We start from the raw sequence: 19,013 nt of genomic DNA on the forward strand, positions 1-19,013 counted from the left end.
GCCTTCCCCTTCCTCTTTTTCTGACTAAGCCGCTTTCGTTCTCTTTTTTTGTCTTCAAACTACATTATCTGAATTTCTACCTATGCCTTGTAGATTAACATTTCTATCTGCCCGGGCCACGACCTAACTGTTGTAGAATTCGCATGATGAAGCTCATATATGTTTGGCACAGTTTTACGGCCGATGCCCTTCCTGACGCAACCCTCTGCATTTATCCGGGCTTGGGACCGGCCGACAGGTAGCACAGTAATGTGCTGCCCAATGGGCTGCAGATAATCAAAAAGAAGCAATCAAATAACCAAAGTCAGCCTACCTACTCTATGTTAAAATTAAGGTCAAATGAAAGCAATCACAAAAAACACAGTTAGCACATAAGGTACACAAATCATGTACTACCTGTGTTAAAAATATAAAGGGTATGGCGATTTAAAGGATACGTGGATGGAGGGGATTCAAATCACAATGGCCGTCACTAGTAGTTCAAGGTTGAGTCGACGATTGATGTTTGGTCCTCGTTATATACTCCACGTAGGCAAAACGTGAGCGTGGGAGGATAACTTGGAGCGAGCAGCTTCGATGCGAACGATAGAGCACCAATTTGGGTACTGAGATAAGACTTGTTAAATTTCTCAAGTCCTCACGGTCCTCGTTGTATAAGTTATGAAGTTACTCACGTTCGACGTTTCTTCAACATCCACAAATTGATCACAAACGGGTCTTGTTGTTACGAGCTAAGGTAAGGAATACGAGGCTGAAAAGCAAGTTTTTGTTGGGGTTTCCACTCGCCCCACTTCTTTCAACCGTTCAACCGGATAATAAGGTTTAAATGGTGTTTTAGTCCTTTAAAGTGGTGATGGGAGAATTGTGTCGAAGTTTGAAACCGTTCCCAGCTAATTTGGTGACTCAAATCCAGACCAAACTCAACGGTCAGAGACGAAGCGCGTTAAAAACAAAAAGATAAAATATTAGTGGCAAAAATCTGCCTGTACACTCAGTTTGCTTTTCCTTTCCTTTCTCTCGGTTTCATGGTCCTCTTGCACTTGAAAGAGTCTGGCTGCAGACCTCAACCTCTTAGACACCCCCCTCCCCCCACCTCACATCTCAAGTCCCATCCTGCAGACCCCCAACTCCCATCATCAGCAGGGAACAATTTGAAAATTGTGTCCATTTCTGTTTCAGTGTTTAAAGAATTTAGTGGAATATTTACGAGATAATCTTTAATTTCCAGTTTCAGCATTAAAGCCATTCATGTACACCACTGCACACTTCATTTACACACTCCTTTCATTCCGGTTGAAGTGTTTCTTTTATTAATAAATCAATGACGACTTAAAAAGGGAAGAAGGGTCGAGGATGAGGATGAGGATGATGATGATGAGTCTTCAATCAATCTACCATTGATTTTTTGATGCCGTGGAAGCAAACCAGAGTGGCCGGAGAAAACCCACACGGAGATCATGCCAACTCTTTTTTGATTGTGGTTCTGAACCGCTGGTCCCCCGGGGAGAATATCGGATTCCGTTGCCCGGGAAAGGGACACACAACTGGCATGTTAACTGTGCAATGCATTGTGGGTTTATTCTTCATAGTCGGTCTAGTCAGGATTTGTGTATGCTCTCATTCTTAATGGGGTGAAAAAGTGTGCATGTGTGAAAATAAAAGGAGTTCCGGTTTTGCTCTCCCAATTATGCGTATGAATGATCCATCCACTTTCTAAGCCACTTATCCCCACAACGGTCACAGGAGTGCTGGAGCCCATCCCAACTCACACCACACAAAAGACACTATGACCTGGTTGCCAGTCAGTCACAGGGGACATAATTGACACCATCACTGAGCAGGAATCAAACCTACGCTGCCCACACTAAAGTCAGGTGTGTGTACCACAACACCATCAGTGACTTTCAGTCTCATCTGGTTTTTATTTAATTGTGTAAACGCACCTGCCCCCCACTGCATGTTTGCCCTCTGTCACTTGTGGCAAATTTTATTTTCCTGAGGGAATCCATTTTTTACTTGTGTGAATCCAAATGTCTGACTTTTCTGGTTTGTGGTACTTTACGCACCATCCTGTAACAGAAATCTATATTTTTCAATTTCAATTTTACATTCATAGTGTTGAAAATACCGAGGTCTTTGAACCTGGGACCTCTTGCACCCAAAGCAAGAAGCATGGTCCTGCCTCGACTAACAAGACACAAAATGTACCTATTGACATTTTTTTTTTTATCATGCCACTCGACCAGGATTGGAACCCGTGGCTCTCGTGTCACATGTCGTGTTTTAGCACCACCCTAGTGAAAATCAATCCCAAACAATGAATGTATTATTTTTCGTAAATCGAGCAACCGTTCTTTCTTTTGCAGTTTCCTGAATGTTTTATTAGGATTACATTAGATTATGTTTTATATACAATGTTACATAGGTGTTTACTCTGGGGGGGCTCTGAATTTATTTATTTATTTTTCTGGGGAGCTTGTAACAGGAAACAATTGAGAATTATTGCACAAGACCAACAAGCCAAAGGAGAGATGTTTTTGCCACAGGGTATACCACATGACAATCTTTTAGAGGGTGTCATCCAGGAGTTGAAGCCAAGACGTCTCGGACCGTAAGCAAGAATCATACCCCTAGACCAACGAGCCACAAACCTTCATTGTTGACACCAATTTTAGAATCATGGTACGGTTCTGAGGTCCAAGTTTCATTCCCAGCCCTACCTGTGGAGAGTTTTTATGTTCTCCCCGTGCCTGTCTATTGTTTCTGCGTTGTGTATTTTTTTTGGATGATGAATGAGAAGACACACATTGGCTGGTTTAATCTACTCTGTATTATTAAAGAGACAGATTCAGAGATGTTAACAGATTTCACTTCACAATTACTCTCAAACTCTGACACTCAGGAGTCCATCAAACAAGAGGAAATATATCACAAAAACAAATAACATCTGATTTACATTGCAGCAGATGAAAACAATATGAAAAAACTTGCATAAACTCGCATAGCTGTATTATAAAGGAGACACATTCACGGATGTTCATAGATTTCTCTTCACAATTACTCTCAAAACTCTGTAACATCAGGAACACAGTCACAACGCGGCTTCTGCTGACACTCATTCACACTGCACAAAGAACATGGCCACCGACTAATGACGCACACGGACCTCGACATCTCCACTTCTCCAGCTAGCGAGTTTATGTTTGAAATTCATGAAACACATTCAACACCATGCCTCTGTGACTAAACCTGCTTTGCAAATGTTTTAAACTAACTAATATTCACACTCTACAACAAAACAATGAAAATGAGTGGAGGAGAACAAAAAGTGTGCCTTCCACCAGGAATCTCACAAACAAGAGGAAGTATTTCTTCCCGCCACACTATAAGTGTGGCTTCAAAATAACGGCAACGGCATTTTCCCCTACAACGAAGATTTTTAACACACAATGATGTTGAAAAGAAGAAAAAAGAATAAATGAAAGTGCTGCCTTTCAAAATAAAACCGCGCTTCCACATCCTGTTCCTATTATAGCACAATAGCATCACACTACTACATAAACTCAATAGTCGGGTATATAATTGGCAACCAAGACAAGTCTCTGACATGGCCGACCAGTGAATCAGTGTCAAAAAAGCTTGCACTGTATTTGTCATTCAAGTCACGAGTGGGGAATTTTCAACCATCTTTGAGGGGAGGATTTTTTTGCTCATGAGATGACCAAAACCCTAAATTCATGCCATCTCTGAACAAAGTAGGAAGAAGGGGGCATCCAGAGTTGAACTGGAGACCTCTTGATCTGCAGTCAAATGCTCTACCACTGAGCTATACCCCCATGTCTTCCTGCTACCACTTAGTTCTGTAGACAATTCAATATTCATCATTCGTTCCAGTCGTGAAATGTGTATGATTGAGAACTGTTAGATCAAAGGATTTGTGCCTACCCGCTGCAGTAGATCATTTTAGTCTAATACCTGATTGCGAGTAATGTTTTACTTCTGACACTCACGTCTCCTGTAGAATGGAGCCCTATGGGGGCACAAACCAGTGCAATCTGTCGGCCAGTCCCAAGCCCGGATAAATGCAGAGGGTTGCGTCAGGAAGGGCATCCGGCGTAAAAACTGTGCCAAACAAATATGAGCGTTCATCTAAAGAATCCCATACCGGATCGGTCATGGCCGGGTTAACAACGCCCGCCCCCGGCACTGCTAACCTGCAGGGCGTCGGTGGAAATTCAGCTACTGTGGGTCGAAGACAAAGAAGAGGAGGAAACCGGATCCAGCATCAGAAGAAAAGAGGAATGCACAGAGCCTACAACTGAGTGTAGGGACTTTGAATGTTGGGACTATGACAGGAAAAGCACAGGAGTTGGTTGACATGATGATTAGGAAAGGTTTTGATATTCTGTGCATCCAAGAGAGCAGGTGGAAGGTAGTAAGGCTAGAAGTTTGGGAGCAGGTTTAAATTATTCTACCACGGAGTAGATGGGAAGAGAAATGGAGTAGGGGTTATTTTAAAGGAAGAGCTGGCTAAGAATGTCTTGGAGGTGAAAAGAGTATCAGATCGAGTGATGAGACTAAAATTTGAAATTGAGGGTGTATGTATAATGTGGTTAGCGGCTATGCACCACAGGTAGGATGTGACCTAGAGTTGAAAGAGAAATTCTGGAAGGAACTAGATGAAGTAGTTCTGAGCATCCCCAGCAGAGAGAGAGAGAGTTGTGATTGGTGCAGATTGTAATGGACATATTGGTAAAGGAAACAGGGGCGATGAAGAAGTGATGGGTAAGTACGGCATCCAGGAAAGGAACTTTGAAGGGCAGATGGTGGTGGACTTTGCAAAAAGGATGGAGATGGCTGTAGTGAACACTTATTTCCAGAAGAGGGAGGAACATATAGTGACCTACAAGAGCGGAGGTAGAACCACGCAGGTAGATTATATTTTGTGCAGATGATGTAATCTGAAGGAGGTTACTGACTGTAAAGTAGTGGTAGGGGGAGTGTAGCTCGACAGCATAGGATGGTAGTATGTAGGATGATTCTGGTGGTGGGTAGGAAGATTAAGAAGACAAAGGTAGAGCAGAGAACCATGTGGTGGAAGCTGAGAAAGGAAGAATGTTGTGCGGCCTTCCGGAAAGAGGTGAGACAGGCTCTCGATGGACAACCGAAGCTCCCGGAAGACTGGACGACGACAGCCAAGGTGATCAGAGAGACAGGCAGGAGAGTACTTGGTGTGTCTTCTGGTAGGAAAGGGGAGAAGGAGACTTGGTGGTGGAACCCAAAAATACAGGGAGTCATACAAGGAAAGAGATTAGCGAAGAAGAAGTGGGATACTGAGAGGACTGAGGAGAGGCAAAAGGAGTACATCGAGATGCGCGACGTAGGGCAAAGGTAGAGGTGGCAAAGGCTAAACAAGAGGCATATGAAGACATGTACACCAGGTTGGACACGAAAGAAGGAGAAAAGGATCTCTACAGGTTGGCCAGACAGAGGGATAAAGATGGGAAGGATGTGCAGCAGGTCAGGGTGATTAAGGATAGAGATGGAAATGTGTTGACTGGTGCCGGTAGTGTACTAAATAGATGGAAAGAATACTTTGAGAAGTTGATGAATGAAGAAAATGAGAGAGAAGGAAGAGTTGAAGAGGCAAGAGTGAAGGACCAGGAAGTGGAAATGATTACTAAGGGGGAAGTCAGAAAGGCACTACAAAGGATTAAAAATGGAAAGGCAGTTGGTCCTGATGACATACCGGTAGAGGTATGGAAGCAATTTGGAGAGATGGCTGTGGAGTTTTTGACCAACTTATTCAACAGAATACTAGCGGGCGAAAAGATGCCTGAAGAATGGAGGAAAAGTGTTCTAGTTCCCATTTTTAAGAACAAAGGGGATGTTCAGAGCTGTGGAACTATAGAGGAATAAAGTTGATGAGCCACACAATGAAGTTATGGAAAGAGTAGTGGAGGCTAGACTCAGGACAGAAGTAAGTATCTGCGAGCAACAGTATGGTTTCATGCCTAGAAAGAGTACCACAGATGCATTATTTGCCTTGAGGATGCTCGTGGAAAAGTACAGAGAAGGTCAGAAGGAGCTACATTGTGTCTTTGTGGATCTAGAGAAAGCCTATGACAGAGTACCAAGAGAGGAACTGTGGTACTGCATGCGTAAGTCTGGTGTGGCAGAGAAGTATGTTAAAATAGTACAGGACATGTATGATGGTAGCAGAACAATGGTGAGGTGTGCCTTAGGTGTGACAGAGGAATTTAAGGTGGAGGTGGGACTGCATCAGGGATCAGCTCTGAGCCCCTTCCTGTTTGCAGTGGTAATGGATAGGCTGACAGATGAGGTTAGACTGGAATCCCCTTGGAACATGATGTTCGCAGATGATATTGTCATATGCAGTGAAAGCAGGGAGCATGCAGAGGAACAATTGGAAAGATGGAGACATGCACTGGAAAGGAGAGGAATGAAGATTAGCCGAAGTAAAACAGAATATATGTGCGTGAATGAGAAAAGTAGAGGGGGAAGAGTGAGGCTACAGGGAGAAGAGATAGCGAGGGTGGACGACTTCAAATACTTGGGGTCAACAATACAGAGCAATGGAGAGTGTGGTCAGGAAGGAAGTGAAGAAACGGGTCCAAGCAGGTTGGAACAGCTGGCGAAAGGTGTCTGGTGTGTTATGTGACAGAAGAGTGTCTGCTAGGATGAAGGGCAAAGTTTACAAAACAGTGGTGAGGCCGGCCATGATGTACGGATTAGAGACGGTGGCACTGAAGAAACAACAGGAAGCTGAACTGGAGGTGGCAGAAATGAAGATGTTGAGGTTCTCGCTCGGAGTGACCAGGTTGGATAGGATTAGAAATGAGCTCATTAGAGGGACAGCCAAAGCTGGATGTTTTGGAGACAAGATTCGAAAGAGCAGACTTCGATGGTTTGGACATGTTCAGAGGCGAGAGAGTGAGTATATTGGTGGTAGAAGGATGCTGAGGATGGAGCTGCCAGGCAAAAGAGCGAGAGGAAGACCAAAGAGAAGGTTTATGGATGTGGTGAGGGAAGACATGAGGGCAGTTGGGGTTAGAGAGGAAGATGCAGGAGATAGGCTAAGATGGCAAAAGATGACACGCTGTGGCGACCCCTAACGGGACAAGCCAAAAGGAAAAGAAGAAGAAGAAGAAGAAGAGTTTGCACACACTGCAGAAGGGATTTTGGCCCACTCCTCCACACAGATGTTCTCTCGATCAGACAGGTTCCAAGGCTGTCACTGAGAAACACGGAGTTTCAGTTCCCTCCAAAGGTTTTCTCTAGGGTTTAGGTGTGGAGACTGGCAAGGCCACGCCAAAGCTTTGATATGTTGTTTCACAGCAGGGATGTTGTTCTTGGGATGCAACTTATCGTTTGTCTTCCTCCAAACACGATTAGTGGAATTACGGTGAAAAAGTTCCATTTTGGTCTCATCTGACTACAAAGGTTTCTCCCATGAGTCCTTTGTATCATCCAAATGGTCATTGGCAAATTTAAGACTGGCCTTGACATGTGCTGGTTTAGGGAGGAACCTTCCGTGTCATGCATGATTTCAAACCTTGACGTCTTAATGTATTACCAACAGTCACCTTGGAAACAGTGGTCCCAGCTCATTTCAGGTCATTGACCAAGTCCTGTTGTGTAGTCCTGGGCTGATTCCTCACTTTTCGAAGGACCATTGAGACCCCATGAGGTGATATCTTGCATGGGGCTCCACTCCGATTGAGCTTTTGCTTCTTCCATTTTCTAATGATCGCTCCAACAGTGGAAGTTTTTTCACCAGGCTGCTTGGCAATTTCTCTGCAGCCGTGGGGAGTTCTACAATTTTGTCTCTGGTGTCTTTGGACAGCTCTTTGGTCTTGGCCATGTTACAAGTTTGAGTCTTACTTATTGTATGGGGTGGACAGGTGTCTTGATGCCGCTAATGACCTCACCCAGGTGCATCTGATTCAGGATAATACATGGAGTGGAGATGGACTTTTAAAGGCAGACTAAGAGGGTCCGAATTCTAGCTGATAGACAGGTGTTCAAATCCTTATTTGCAGCTATATCACACAAATAAATTGTAAAAAAAATCATACATTGTGATTTCTGGATTGGCCCGTATGTAGGTATTAAGTACAACAAGCAGTGATCAACGAAGCCAATGGGTGCACGAGGAATTGCCCGATATGCATTTTTGATGGATGTGTAAGAATGACCTCAGGTGTTATTTGCCCTTGTTGGACATTTAACATACTGCTTATATTTAGGGAGTTTGTGGTTAAGTTTAGATGGGTTAAAATCTACTTGGATAATGAGCAGCAAATCTGGGTGTTTTTTTTTTCTCAAACTCATTTATCTGCGTGAAGAGTTTTAGCAGTGTTGCTAGTGATGCTAGCTTGAAGCGGAACGTAAACACCGACTAAGATGAAAGAAATCACGTGGTGAATAAACCGGCTTACAGTCCAAAACCAGCAACTCTAAAAGCAGGCTTCAGTGTGTGCTGAGCTGTGTTACGTTCACCATTTCTCGTTGATATACAAGCATATTCCATTGCCTTTCAGTTTCCATGTTAGCTCAGCAACACGGTCCACACAATGGAGATTGAAGACAGGGAGCGTAATGGCGGCATCAGACACTCGTCCACTAAGCCAAGTCTCCATGAAGAACAGAGCTGCAGAAGGTCCATAGTTTTGTTCAGAGACTGCATGAATTCACGGTTTTGATCATCTCGGGCAAAAAAAAAACTCTCCTCTCAAAAATGCGAGAAAATTGCCCACTCCTGAGATATTAGACAAATACTGTGCAAGCTTTGTTGACACTAATTCACCAGTCGTGCATGTCAGTGACTTGCATTGGTTGCCAAATATATACCCTAGTTTTGAGTTTACACCTCTACAAAAATTTCACTTCCTTGGCTCTGTGGCGCAACGGTAGTGCATCTGACTCCAGATCAGAAGGTTATGTGTTCAAATCACATTAGGGTCATTTTTTGGCATTCTAATGGATATCAAACGTTCTGCTTTAAATTCACATTCTCGACCACAGGAAAGGACATATCATTGGATTGGAGCTGACTGGTCGAGCATTTGACTGAATTCTGCTTTTGTCAGGAATGTTTCATTTGTTACTGTGGTCTAAACTTGAAGTTATTGGGTGAAAATCAAAATGTCGACTTGTTCCAAGTTTGTCCTCATTCAAAATTTTACCGTTGTTTTTTGTATTTGTGAAGTAACTGTTGAAAATAGCTGAGAAGCGTTGCTCACTCTTCACCACTTTGAGTGTGTTTACTATGGTCACAACTGACATCATTTTGCCTTTCAGTAATGTTCGTACATAACAGAAACGACCCCATCGTTAACTAAGAAACTTGAGGGTCCGACTGCACCACAGAGGTGACTTTTCAATCGCTTTGTCCAGGGACCAAGAACAGTGGAAGGGTCCTAAAGCAGACCTACGGGAGTGTCAGAAGTAAAACATTATTCACAATCGGGAATTAAACTAAAATGATCTAATGCAGAGGGTAGGCACAGATCCTTTGATCCTAACAGTTCTCAATCATACACATTTCACAGATGGAACAAATTATGAATATTGAATTGTCTACAGAACTGATGGGTCAAAGTACCACATGTGGGTGTAGCACAGTGGTACAGCATTTGACTCCAGATTGAGAGGTCTCCAGTTCAACACTGGATACTCCCTTCCCATTATTTTGTTCAGAGACTGCATGAATTTAGGGTTTTGATCATCTCATGAGCAAAAAAGGCAATTTTTTTTATATTCTTTTCATCTGTTGCAGTGTAAATCATATATTTGGTTTGTGATATATTTCCTCTTGTTTGTGAGATACCTGAGTGAAAGCTTTTTGAGAGAAATTGTGAAAAGAAATCTGTGAATCTGTCTCTCTTATAAAATAGAGAGAAGATTAAATCAGATGAAAAAGCTCCATGGAGCCATAAAGAGCTGTTGGCTTACTCCTGGTCTTGTGTCATGATTCTAAAAATGGTGTCAACAATCAAGGTTTGTGGCTCGTTGGTCTCGTGGTATGATTCTTGCTCTCTCGCTGAGGTTCTCGCTCGGAGTGAGCAGGTTGGATAGCAAAGCAAATCATCGTTGAGTTATGTGCTTGATTGTTGCGGATGAGTTATGAGGTTGTCTGCTCTTCTGTGTTGCGTGTTGTTCTTGGGGAACACTTCACAAGGAGAGCAGGACTGAAAGAGGTCCCGGGGTTGAAATTCTCGACAAGCTTTCTTTGGAAATGTCAACAGCCAGGAATCCTTTGCCGTTCTCACACAGTGGCCAGTATGACAAGTGAGCATGTTATTCATTTCTGCGGGCCTTGTTCTTGCGGTATGTTTCACGATTACCTGTGACCTTGAGAAGTCCAGTTTTCAAGTCCCAGAAAAACCCCTTTTTCCCAAATTTCCATTCGCTGACAAGGGTTCTGTCAGCTTCACCTTTTTGCAGTAAGAAACACTCACAATCTCCAATGTCCTTCCACATGTCAGCCATGGCTTCACAGTGCTGTGTCACTGCACTCATTTACAGCTACAGAGATTCTATTGAAGATAATATTCCCACCTTATGTTTAAAAGATTGGAACAACGAGTCAACTAAGTCTCTTTTATGTAGATGTGACGAACCCGGAAACGATGGTGGCGGCTTTCGCTGTTCAACTATATTGTGTGAAAAGTGACTGCTGTGCGGCCAATTGGGATTTGAGTTCGTTCACTTTCCTCATTCTCAGCTTGCTTTTCAGCGGAATGTCAGTGTCGTATTTTCCATAAACAATTCGAAGATGCCGTTCCACAATTCACTACACTGGCAGATGAGGCAAACGCACTTCAACAATGACATCGTGAAAAAGAAATCCGCCTAACATTCCGTATGAAAGTGATACATTTTTGTCTTCTTGACTACAGCATCCATACTCATGTTTGAGAAGATTTCTTAAGCGAGGGCTGAAAATAGGGCGGGACTCACTGACAGCGTGTTTTCCAGTACTGTCGTTATTTGCACATGTGAGCTAAAGTTAAAAAAAAAAATAAGTACAGCTGATGTTTTTTTTTTTTTTCTCAGCACGCCATCGCGATCAACCACAACTGCCTTGTGACTGACTGGAAAGTATCAACCTTTTTGACACATAGTATGTCATGTGACAATTGTCAAAGAAAGCCTCTAATAGGGGCTCGTCCGGGATTGAACCCGGGACCTCCCGCACCCTAAGTAAGAATCATACCCCTAGACCAACGAGCCACAAAGATTAACACTTGACACTCATTTCACAAGACCAGGAGGAGGCAACCCACGTTTCTTGATCTTTTTTAGCGCCGCTCTCGTGGCTTGATCGAGCTTTTTCAAAAATGGATGAAATTGGAAAAAGATGGGGGAGGAAATCATTTTTGGTTTTAATATGGTTTCTGTGAAAGGTGAAATATTGAACAAAATTATTATACTTTATTCCCTACCTGACGGTGGCGGTTGAGGTCTGCAGGATGGGACTTGAGGTGTGAGGTGGGGGCCCAAAGAGGTGAAGTTTACAGCCAGACTCTCTCAAGTGCAAGAGGACCAAGAAAGAGAGAAAACTCGGCATGTGGGTAGATGTTTGCCAAGGCTTTTCATCAATTATTTTTTTTAATCTTAACACTAATTGCCTGACAATGTTTTTGGTGATTTCAACTTTTGACATCGACCCAAATTAATGGGCATGGACCAATGGTTTAGCTGGACTGTCACCATGGGGAAAACAACAGTCGGCTCAAGACCCCACCCAAACTCTCTGCTGTGGTGTCCATGAGCAAGACACAGATACACTGAATTGCTCCCCGGTTGTTTAAGTTGCCCGGTGCTCCAGTGTGTTCCACTAACAAGTGTGTGTGTTTACTGTGATGAGTAAAATGCAGACAACAAATGTTTTCTATTTGCTTGCTGGTTCATGAAAATAAAGATGAGTCTTCTATTTCCTCATCAAGACCTGATGACTTCTTTCTCCTGGAGGTGTTGGTGGTGACTCTCTTTTCTTCATCCAGTCATCCATCCATTTTCTTTGCCGCTTATCCTCACGAGGCTCAAGGGGAGTGCTGGAGTTGATTCCAGCTTTCAACGGGGAGGAGGCAGGGTACACCCTGAACTGGTTGCCAACCAATCACAAGGGATATTGAGACAAACAGCCAAACTCACAATCACACCTCGGGGCAATTTAGAGTGTCCAATTAATGTTGCATGTTTTTTTGGGATGTGAGAAGAAAAGCCACGCAAGCACGGGGAGAACATGCAAACTCCACACAGGGAGGTCCGTGAGTGAACTCAGGACTTTCCACCTTATCCACTGTACCACCCAATTCTAGAAAGATCAATATTTGAATCAGAGTTAGCACAGACCTGGGTAAATATTTTCACTAAACTGAAACTTTTTGTGTACCTGTGTGTGTGTCTGTGTTTGTGTGCTCTTGTGCATGTGTGTGCGCGTGCATGTGTGCATTTGTGTGTGTGTGTGAACCACACACCCCATGTCGTGTTGATCAGGACAATATGGAGGAGAGAATCTGATCACGAACTGAGCAGGGAACACATTTCTCTTGTGTCATTTGGTTTTCCAGGTAAAAGATTTCCCACAAAGATAATTTCCATCGCTTGGTGTGAGTGTGACATGTGAGTTTAGATTTTTCATCATCTCTTCATTAGTGATGAGAGTGCGACATCATCATTTTTAATGGGGAAAATGTCTTTGATATACGGTACAAGCAAATTGAGTAAATTTCACAGCTTTAAAAAGTGTCATTTATTAAAGATCACAAATACATTTCTACTCAATCATTCATTTGCTTATTTGATGTTGACATCACTAAACTACAACTACTCCTACTACTAACTACAAAATACATAGTTTTCAAAGATGGGTCTATATTTGAATAACTTTTTTTTTCCAAGAAATTTTCTAAATCCTGACTGAATACTGGTGAGAGGTCACGATATTCTTGCAGAACTGGAGAGAGGTCTACTGGGTCGGCAGCAGGGGGAGCGTCTTTGGAGGCTGTAACAGCAGAAAGCAAGCAGTGGCAGCGACAGCGAGGACTCCATCTAGTGATCGTTCAATGGGTCCAGTCTAGTGTGGTCTTGTAATTTGAAGCCAGGGATTACCAAGAACCGCAGGCATCTCAGAGGAAGGAATGAAAAAGAGGGATATGATTTCAGGGTGAGTGCAGGAGATGAGGAGTGTGAGAGGCAATGTTTGGTGGATGGCAGGTGACCGAATCATCCAGGGCTGCGAAACTTTACGGGGATGGTGACTGATGTGGCTCGTTGGTCAAGAGGCATGATTCTCACTTTGGGTTTGAGAGGTCCTGGTTTCAACTCCTGGATAAGCCCAGCTATGCCATCTGTAGTTGGTCAGTATGCTGCAATAATACAAGTTGCTCGTTTGCTCAAGGTGGCCCTTGGAGCAAGCAAAAGGGGTCATTGAACATTCCTGTGATGGTTGAAGGCGAACGATCCTTGTTTTGGGTGCCAGCCAAATGATTAATGAGATATGCGATTATCTCCATCATTTAAAACACCCTTGTTGCCCATTTGACAATTAATGAAGTCATGTGCTCTTCTTTGTAGGTTCTTGTTGTTGGGTTATATCCTCAAGGCGACCAGGATTCCATGAGGTCCAGGGTTTGAAAATTCCAATAAGATCTCTTTGGAAATTTCAACAGCCAGTATGACAAGTGATCATGTTTTTCATTTCTGTGCACCTTGTTCTTGCAGTAAGATCCTTGAGTAATTGTGGCTGTGAGAAGTGTAATTTTCAAGTCCTAGAAAAGTACTCAGGGGTCTTGTTGGGTTGTCTTGGTTAGAGGGGCGTGTGAGACATGTCAAATAGTAACACAAGCACATTCAAAAATTTTCTTGAGCAAATAGCCATAGAATTCTCAACACTGTTGACTTCCCGACCACTTGATGATGCCATAGCGCAAATAAAGCACCATGAAAATTTGGACCGTATGGAAATTAATTGGCTGCCAGGCTTCATTTGGGTACACATGTTATCCATTGCACCATTTGCCTCACAGTGGCTGAAAGCCCCCCTCAAGCCCATCTTAAGGACTGTCACTGTCCCACGCAAATTTCAAACCTCAGGACTAAAGAAATGAACTCCTGGAATTTAGTCCTGCTGTGACTCGGGTCTAAACTAGGGTTGCTACAACTACAACACAGTATACTAAGCACTATATCACGCAGGTGCGGGATCAACGTGCAAACTCCACACAAACGGGGATGGGATTGAACCCATATTCTCAGAACTCTGAGGCCAATGCTCAACAGCTGCAACACCGTAAAGTCCTTCCTCGCACCCAGTTTTGAAACAATTACCAGGCACACATCAGCAGTATTAACCTATGAAAACGTCCACTCTCCTTAAGATTTACAACATGAGCAAATAAATAGATAAATAAATAATACAGCTCCTTAACAAGCAAGCGAGAAACAAAAGCTTGTTTCCACCCGGTCTCGAACCAGGGACCTTTTGCGTGTGAGGCAAACGTGATAACCACTACACTATGGAAACTACTGTACTGTTGAAAGATGAAACATGAAACTCGACTTCAGAGACTATTAACAGGGGAAACAAGTATTCAGGGCTGACTAAATTTAAATTTAAACTTAAATTTACATTAAAGCTAAAATATGAAATCAAAGCAACACTGGAATGGGATTAATGTTGACTTGAGACATAAAACAACAAAATCTTTGTGGCAAAAAGTGTCCTGGATGCTCAGTTTGCTCTTTCTTTCAACAGGTTTCCTGGTCCTCTTGCACTCAAGAGAGTCTGGCTGCAGACCTCACCTCTCAGCCCACCCACATCACATCTCAAGTCTACATCTAACATCTAACCCCCATCACCATCGTCAGGCAGGGAAGGAAGTACAAGAATTTGAAAATTGTGTCCGTTTCTGTTTCAGCGTTTCAGGAACTTAGTTGAATATTTTCAAAATAATCTTCAATTTCCAGTTTCACCGTGAAATCCATTTGTGTACAGCACTGCACACTTCATTGACAGTTTTCTTTTACGATTGAAGTGTTTCAATCTATTATTTATAAATCAGTGAATATTTAAATATGATGATGATGATGATGACTTCACTCGATCGGAGTGGGCGGATTAAAAACTCCCGCAGAGAACATGTCAACTCTTTTTTTGTCTGTTCTGAGCTGCTGGTCATCCCGTGAGAATATTGGCTTCCGTTTGGCAGGATGGGGAGACTAAGGGTCGTCTCATTAGTATCGTGGACAGTATCTCCACCTGTCATGAGGAAGACCGGGGTTTCATTCCCTGTTGGTAGTTAAATAATGCTACTTTTTGCTTTTCGTGAGGTTCGTCTTTGCTGAAAGCAAACCGAGCAGCCTTGTTTCCAAGCAGGAACCTCACACGTATAAAGTGAATATAACGACTCCTCCTACTTTGAACCTCGGTCCCAAGAACTGATGCCAACAGTCTAACGAGTTGCATCATCATGCTGCCCAAGAATGTTTCAGTGTTTCGCAATTTGTTTGGTTTTGCACAGCTGCCCACGAGGAACTGCACCTGAACACATGAGCAATGCAAGCTCATGAGGTGGTTTGCTGGTCGCACAGATAGACATCACGAAAGCAACAATGTCAGTTGTGTAGGACAGTAGTTGTCATATTTGCCGAAGACGCGTGAGGTCCCTGTTTGGAAATAAAGCTGCTCTGCTTGCTTTCTGCAAAGAAGAAGCCCATGAAAAACAAAAGTCAACCTTATTTAAGGTCCCCGTCAGGGACTCGAACCCCAGTCTTCCTCAGGACAGGTATAGATATTGTCTACTATACGAACGAAGACACTTGTAAGCTTAGTTCCCAGAAAGAGAAGCTCTTTGAATACATTAAAACGCGCTATGAATCACAATCACACAAAGCTGATGCTATAAGACAGCCTGTTCACGTCTGGTCACTGATGGTGTAGTGGTACACATACCTGTGTTTCATGTAGGCAGTATGGGTTCTATTCCTACTCATTGGTGGTTTTGCAATGTTCCCTGGAACTCTCTGGCAACCAGTTTACAGTCTCTTGTTCCTTTTGCCCAATGTTAGCTGGGGAAGGCTCTGGCACAACTGTGAACCTTGTTGAGGATAAGCAGTTTGGAAAATGCATGTGGACCCTTCTCTTTGACGGTCCTCTCGAGTGGGTGGCTGTCGCTTGATATATTTCTGCCATAGAGGATCATAGCTAATACATCTCAGGTCCCTTCTTCCGACGTTGGCGGAGGGCACAATTGGGCTTCAAGATTTAGATCTTGCTGAATTTGGACCGAATGTTCTGAATCCTCAACGTGGGACGCCCCTGATATGTTACTGACTCACAAAAATATACATTCTTTTATTTTGTGGAACAGCTATTATTGTATCTTCTTGTTCATGTATTTTATCTTTGCCTCCCATAGGCAAATGTTTATACTTTAAAAGGCCTATATAGACACTTATTCAATAAATCTGGAATCATGAATGAAGGGTTGGAGGGGGGGGGTGAGCAAGATAGATGTAATTTTGGAATCCAATAGTGATGAAATATTTGCTTTTCAGACAGATTTTGTCCGAATTATATTTTAGATATGTCAGTCTGTCACATCAAAGAGGAGCCAATGACTTTTTGTCATTTAACGTTTATGTTTTCTTTGGTGTAATTCTTTCCATATTGAAATTTATATGATTTACTTTTTTTAGGGGGGGTAGTTTTGAGTGAAAATAGTGATAGAGAAATCTGTTGGAGCACTTACTTAAAAAAATGAAAATAAAAAGAACAGTGAAATGCCTCATAAAGAAAAGAAGACAAACATGTCTTCACTAATTCAAAAAGGTAAAACAGAAATTCTAGCAGATTGATTTCCACATAACTCAGTTAAATTTTTAATTGACTGCACCACAAATTTTCTGTTTTGTGTGTGTATGGACTATATAGATCACAAAGACCTTTCTGTCGATGTCATTTTGTGACAGAAATACTTTGCCTGGCTGTCATAGCATCGGATGACCCACGATGAGGATCGAACGCGTTGTGTTGGTTCATGTTCCGAAACTGCATCTGATCTTATTTGATCCATATAATCTGAAATATCCGTCAGATTGTTGTAATATTTTCAGTAGTTGAAGTTGCCAAGAGTTGAGATGTCTGCATTAATTTTGTTGATGATTGTGGACAGTTTTGGGGTGCATGCATGAGGCCTGAGAGGATGTGGCACTCGCCTGCTGTGTTTTTGTGATTTTAATGATGACACCCAAATAAATTGATTTTTCCACATACTACACAAGTGATTGACATGTTTTTGGGTACCAGCTGTTGTTCATGTGGTGCAATGACAGATGACAGCCATGTATGATATGCTCTCATGCCAATTTGAACAAAGCCGAGTTTGGAAACTCAACATAAGTTGTTTTCTTTTGAAATGTCCAGATAAGTTCTTGAGCCAAAACACAAAACAACAAAAAAATAAAGTACAAAGCATGAAGACCCATACTTTCAACACTGTATGCATTTTGTCCAATGTTTTAGTGATGTCAATAACAAATAAGCAAATGATTGACGGGAATATGGGGTTATAGACTGTCAAATGTATTTGTGATCTTTCATAAATGATCTTGTAAAAGCAGTGAATATGACTCTATTTGCGTGTCCAGTATATCAAAGGCATTTTCCCCATTAAAAAGAAATTAATGTCTTTCAACTAGTGGGAAGCTTCCACGAACAAAATGCTCTCAACTTCACGCGAATCTGGACCTAGAAATATGTAAAAAAAATCTGCAAATCTGGGGCACTGTGGAGGATCACCAGCAGGCGGCCTCTGAACTCCACAATGAGTGACGACATGATGTCACATCTCTCTTAACCTCTTCACTGACAAAGAGTTGATAAAACGTCTGAAGGGGATTTGACATGTCACACTGACATCAAACAATGGAAAATTTCTGTGTGGGAAACCTTTTGGTCCTTCCATCCATCCATTTATTTAGCCACTTATCCTCACAAGCGTCATGGCGAGTGCTGGAACATATCCCAGCTGTCACTGGACAGGAGGCTGAACTGGTTGGCAGCCAATCGCAGGACACACTGAGACAAACAGCCACAGTCAGAAGAGAACAAGCAAAGTCCAGACAGGCGGGTCCAGGGTTGAACACGGGACCTCAGAACTGTGAGGCCAACACTTTACCAGCTGATCCACCATGCCGCCTCCAATGTAAACATCTTTATCTGAATTTCCATATTTTTTATATTTTGTCACATAACATTATTGCAGGTCCAGAAAAGTTATTGCAGTGTTAATATTTAATTGAAGAATATACTCATTACTCTAATTGTTGATAAATTTGAGTTTCAATGTTTATTGATGAAATAAAACAATATGATAATGTTGGGAGTAACATGAATGTTGCTTTTCATCACTATCCAAGATTCGAGCATAGAAGCGGTTGGACTTGTTTCCTGGATCAAATATATCTGAAGATTTTTATGAATGCAATAAAATGTTGAGATGATTCACTTGATTGACACAAAAATGCAGATAAAACATTTCAGTTTCACTGGTGCTGGCTCAGCATCCTGCAGGGTTTCAGCCTTGTTGCCATGGTGACAAATTTAGAAAAACAACCTTGCCAGCTTTCAACAGCCGTGATCGTATAGTGGTTAGTACTCTGCGTTGTGGCCGCAGCAACCCCGGTTCGAATCCGGGTCACGGCAGGGGCGAATTTGTGAAGCTAATATTTTTAGTCCTTGTGGTTTATATTTGCATGAATCTCTTTAGAATTACAAAAATGAACGGACCAAACACAATGATGGAAGCAATTAATTGCCATCACAGTACGAATTTGAAATTCGAGCATGGAATTTTTTTAACACTGAAATCCAATGTAAAAATTTCAATGTGTGTATGTATATACATATATATATATTTTATGTAGCCGAGAAAATAAGTATTTGAACACCCTGCTATATTGCAAGTGCTCCCACCAAG

General features: G+C 42.4%; 1 long non-coding RNA gene and 4 other non-coding genes across 5 annotated transcripts in view; 3 read left to right on the forward strand and 2 right to left on the reverse strand.

The window, feature by feature from the left end:
* Window positions 1-12,642, forward strand: part of LOC133493528 (uncharacterized) — a 52,135-nt gene extending 39,493 nt beyond the window's left edge. Inside the window, exon 4 of the long non-coding RNA XR_009793040.1 lies at window positions 12,603-12,642. This is a non-coding gene — a long non-coding RNA (uncharacterized LOC133493528). The remainder of the gene's footprint in view (window positions 1-12,602) is intronic.
* Window positions 3,765-3,836, reverse strand: trnac-gca (transfer RNA cysteine (anticodon GCA)). Its single transcript has one exon. It is a non-coding gene; the product is annotated as a tRNA-Cys (tRNA).
* Window positions 8,917-8,988, forward strand: trnaw-cca (transfer RNA tryptophan (anticodon CCA)). The gene has a single exon. It is a non-coding gene; the product is annotated as a tRNA-Trp (tRNA).
* Window positions 12,643-14,484: 1,842 nt separating the features above from the next.
* Window positions 14,485-14,557, reverse strand: trnav-cac (transfer RNA valine (anticodon CAC)). Its single transcript has one exon. It is a non-coding gene; the product is annotated as a tRNA-Val (tRNA).
* A 4,110-nt stretch (window positions 14,558-18,667) lies between these two features.
* trnah-gug (transfer RNA histidin (anticodon GUG)) lies at window positions 18,668-18,739 on the forward strand. Its single transcript has one exon. It is a non-coding gene; the product is annotated as a tRNA-His (tRNA).
* Window positions 18,740-19,013: the final 274 nt, after the last annotated feature.

Source organism: Syngnathoides biaculeatus, chromosome 20 (genome assembly GCF_019802595.1).
Source record: "Syngnathoides biaculeatus isolate LvHL_M chromosome 20, ASM1980259v1, whole genome shotgun sequence".
NCBI classification, from domain to species: domain Eukaryota; kingdom Metazoa; phylum Chordata; class Actinopteri; order Syngnathiformes; family Syngnathidae; genus Syngnathoides; species Syngnathoides biaculeatus.